The 5,029-nt window shown below is 43.4% G+C and overlaps 1 pseudogene; it reads right to left on the bottom strand.

Moving 5' to 3' along the window:
* Positions 1 to 602: 602 nt before the first annotated feature.
* LOC121002568 lies at positions 603 to 1,896 on the bottom strand (annotated as a pseudogene).
* Between the last annotated feature and the right edge of the window lie 3,133 nt (positions 1,897 to 5,029).

The following is a 5,029-nucleotide window of genomic DNA, read 5'->3' on the forward strand; positions in this document are numbered from 1 at the left end:
AGTGGCAGATATGAGACTCTTTGCTTGAACAGCCTCAAACATGCCTGCTACTTCCATGATGGCTCTTAATCTGGTCTGGAGTTCCAAATGAAAGCGATCAATGCACTCAAGCATCAACCTCTTATTTTATTCTTGGAGACTTGTGCTTCCAGCATCTCTTGCCAGTTCCCTTGCCATCCTCTTATTGAACCTGGCTCTTCTCTCTACTGCAATTCCATATTCATCAGCTTTTAAAAGTGCCTGCTGAATTGCATTTTCGATTAGGTGACTGCACTCCTCACACAGAAAAAGTCTTAGTGTCTCAAGCTTTGTCACCACTTTATCGAGACTTAAGCCCTTAGTCTGCAGGTACTGCTCTGCATCATCAACTTCCCCCAGTACATCAGACCAGAAGTGCAGGTAGCATAGAAAAGTAAAGTCACAGACAGCAGGTAGAAGACCTTGTGCTGCTCCTCTTGTGTCCATATTTTCACAAGGTTCACAAAGAGCTTCAAGTGCCGACACAAACATGTCAAATTTTTCTTTTACTGGCTTAACTGCAGCATAATGAGCACTCCAGAGTGTTGTGGATAGTCTTTTTACTGACACTCCAGCATGGTCAATTAACACCTCCCATTGATGGGTGGAAGCAACAAAAAAGAAAACATTGTCTGCAGAGTTCCAAAAAAGGTCACGCAAGATGCATTTTCAGCAAAAGAGTGCTGACCACACAAGTTAAGGGAATGGTCCACACATCCATTAAAAATAGCCTTCTTGTTTTTTTCCTTCAGAATGGATTGTACACCTCCGTGGATTCCAGCCATAGTAGCAGCATTATCATAACCCTGAGAGCGTCACATTATTATGTCTAGTCCATCACTTTCTAGTTTTTTAAGAGGTCAGCAGCTTTTTATCCCTTTAAAGGGAAAAATCCTAAAAAAAAATATTTTACCTCAACTTTCCTCTTGGTGATGTGTACATATCTTCAGACATCTGATCAGTATGCGATACATCAGGTGTGCTGTCAAACATGATGCCAATGTACTTTGCAGACTTTATGTCCATTACAATCTTCTCCTTCACATGATTTGCCAGGACACTTATAAACTCATTCTGAGTTTGTGGACAAAGATAGGAGACAGACACGTTAACTTTACAGGTGTGCCGCTTTAACCTAATTAGGTGATCCTTCAGTACTGGATCATACTTGGAAAGCATCTCAACCATCTCAAGAAAGCTGCCTTTATTCAAAGAAGACTCATCTTCCTTGTGGCTACGAAATGCCAGATTCTGCTTGGCAAGAAACAATGTGATATTCAACAATCTGTGCAAAATGTCCCTCCACTTTTTCTTCTCAGTTTCCATCCTAGAAATAGTTTGGGCATCAATGGTTTCATGCAGCCTCAGTCCTGCTGCCAAAGTTTTCCACTTTTCAAGACAGTATAAGTGCTCTTTGGATGTCTCATGATTATATACTTTCTCAGGTCTCCGTTTCCACCACTTCTGAGACCCAGTGACAAATTTGGGTGTTGTATCTGTAGTATAGATGGCAAAGAGTCTGCAACAAAAGCAATATAAATTCCCGCTAACAGGTGAGTAAACCATCCATGTCCTCAGAATTTTCTCTCCGTTTGGCATGACCTTGTAAAACCACACTTTTTGAAGCACCTCTCCCTTTGATGCGGCTTTTGCATCGGGCCTTTTTGTGACACTAAAAGGACCATCTTGGTTCTGGAAAGAAGCACTTCCTTTTTTCCCAATGTCTACCCAAAAATTATCTGGAACCGGTATCTCCCAGAAGGACACATCATATAAAATTTGCAAATCTTTCTCCTTAACTGCACTCATGTCTTTCATAGTATCAGGACTATGGCTTGAGTCACTTTCAGCACTCTCTTCTGCTTCCGATTCTGTCATTTACATTCCTTGCTCTTCTGCTTGAAATTCTTCTATTTCCCCTCCTTGCTCTTCTTCAGATTCTGACATTTCCACTTTCTAGCAAAAGCATCAGTAGAATCAGCTTGATCAATTGGCGCAGTGTCTTTTGATGAACCCTGGCCATCATCTGGTCTTTTGACATACTTGAGCATGGATCCAGCAAGGGTTTTGATTGATTTAATTTTTGCATCTTTTGTTCTCCTTTGCTGGTATCCACTTGGCCTCTTTGACTTATGCACTCCATGTGGCATGGTGGAATATTCCCTTAGCAATTCAGACTTTGTTTTCTGAAACCCAATTGAAAAAAAGAGGACAGAATGAAAACATATAGTTTGTTTCTTGTGCTTCTCATATGTTGCTAACGGTATGGATAAACCATATAATACCGTCCCTTGGTTTAACTTTGTGGCATCAGCATGCAATGCTTGTTGTGGTAAAACTGGAAAAATCATTGTACATATTTTTTTTTTATAATAGATGGCAGAGGGGCAGTAGACATCGCTTATCTAGATTTTAGTAAGGCTTCTGACACTGTCCACATAATAGACTTATCAATAAACTGCAGTCTTTGAGCTTGGACTCCCATATTGTTGAATGGATTAGGCAGTGGCTGAGTGAGTAACAGACAACAGAGGGTTGTAGTCAATGCGGTATATTCAGAGCAAGGGCTTTACCAGTGGGGACCTCAGGGATATGTACTGGGACCTATTCTGGGGGGATGTTGCTGGTGGATGATGGGGGTGCTACTGCCGTAGGGAGGGCATCCGTTAGCTCAGCAGACCCCACCCCCCAAAGCTTAGAGCCCCAGCACCCCCTTTTCCCCCTGCTGGCAGCAGCTCATCTAGGTAAGGTGCAGGAGCCTCATCTTTTTTGCCCCTTGGAGCCCCTCAAGCCAGGCACCATCGGTCTGTGAGTGGACTTTCATCGCCAGATAAGTATCACACTGGTTTTGTTTTCTTTCATTTACGCCTATTTGTTACACACGTATATTCCCTCACTGACTGGTGCTGGCTTGAGGGCCCTCCAGTTTTTTGTTTTTGGTTTTGTATTTGTTGTGTATCTGTGACACACATGTCTATACTTGTGTCCCCTGACGAACCTTAGAATTAAAAGGGGAAACCCGTCGGGACAAGTAATGTGTTATCAAGTTGTGTATGTGTATCTTATTTAGCAATTAGTGTATACAAGTACCCAGGCATCCATATGGGTTAATATACCTTTAGCAAGGGCGTGATAAGGACAGGCAGATGAGGCACGTGGACAGAGTGCTCATACCATACAGGTGCATCTCTGGGCTGAGGATATTTAGGGACAGACTTCAGGGACCCATACGGTTTGCCCCCACCTCTCTCCCTCAGCACCAATCCTCAGCCTGGTCCTTAGTAAGCTCTTTTTCTGTGTTTGTCCATGTCTATTTTGGTCTCCCTGGTAGGGACCTTGATTTAATTATTTTTAATAAAAGTTATGTTTGAGGTAGTTGGTCTGAGTGATAGTGGTCAGAAGCACCCCACTTTCACTGGCTGGCTGACCGAGACACCAAATGCTGTTCAATTTTATCTGGTGACCGCTTCTTCGCGTGGTCATCGTGTTCTGACCTGTGTGGACGAGTCACGTATGGGACATCCATCAAGCTCTGCCCTGCCGCCGCGGCGCTGCTGATGTCCCTTCACGTCCTTCACTGAGCCTGCCGACCGACCCAAGCGGTAAGGGGGGGGGGCTAGGATAGTAAACAGATCGCTGACGTGGGGGGGGGCTAAGCAGACAGATCGCCAACCGGGGGGGTTGGGGGTGCTAGCAGACAGATCGCCAATGGGGGGGTGCTAGCAGTCAGATTGCTTACCCACTCACCCCATCAGACTGGTGTCACCCGATGCGGCCCGCACCCGCCGCACCCCCCTCACAACGCCACTGAATAAGGTCATTCATTTATTCATTTTACCTCAGAATGGTTCTACTTTCCTACACTTCCAGAACCAGTGCATCACATCTGCTGTAGGTAACCTGAAATTAGGACATACCTGTTTATATCGAGTGGTGTACCTAACATGGAGGCAGACACAGTTGAGGGCCTGATGCTGAACTTCTCTTCTTCCCAACATAAATTCACAGCATTTTCTGACAGCCATCACTAGGTAGGGGAGCTCAGTACAATAAAGAAGATTATTTACAGCTTCCATTGATATAAATGGTATATACTATATACATTTCTATGCACTGAGTTCCCCCTAGTGGCGGCTGAAGGCAGAGAGTATTATAATATACTGTGTGAAGGGAAGCAGGAGATTTATCAATACATCTATGCCAGATCTCTGGTCTAGATACATTAAGAAACATTGTGTTCAGAATGAGCACCATATTTATGAAGTACCTGTTCCACTTTTCCATATATTTTTTTTAAGTATCTAACAATTTAATTTGTCAGAAATCTGGGGTGCTGTGCTCCGCGTTCTGCCAGAGAGTGCGCAACACACGTGTCCTGTTTAAGTAGGACAGGGGAGGGCCCATAAGTTTTGCTATAGGGCCATATGAGATCTGTGCACGCCCCTGTTTTTATCCGTGTATATAGTTTTCCAAAAGAAAATGATATACCACAGAGTTCATTGTTATTCCGCTTGAATGTTAACCCCTCTATACCAGCCAGATCTGGCATTGAATGCAGGATGGCATATGTATTTTCTGTTTCCTGGACATCTCATTGTGTCTGCAAAATCTTAAAATCTGCATTACCCATTGTACCTTTTCTGGTGCTGTGACAGTTTGTTTTTGGGAGAGATGCTAGGACGATACCACTGTGAACGTTTCAACATTCTGTCATCTTCTCTCCTGGATCAAGATGAGTTGAGTTGCCAATGCCTAAATATGTCAAGCATAACTGTACAACTGCATTACTAATGAATTGCTCAGTGTAGTCCAGAAGAAAAATTTTGCAAGCAAAATGTACATTTTGGGAATACTCAGCCAATAGTTTTCAGTTCTCCCTCACTGACAAGTAGTTATCTTAGAAAATGGTGCTACATTTTACCATTTAGGCTATGTTCACATTAGTGTCAATGGTTCTGTCTGGCGTCTCCATCACAGAGTTCATCAAAATAGCGGAAAGAAAAGTCCTGCA

Source organism: Bufo bufo, chromosome 5 (genome assembly GCF_905171765.1).
Source record: "Bufo bufo chromosome 5, aBufBuf1.1, whole genome shotgun sequence".
Taxonomy (NCBI): domain Eukaryota; kingdom Metazoa; phylum Chordata; class Amphibia; order Anura; family Bufonidae; genus Bufo; species Bufo bufo.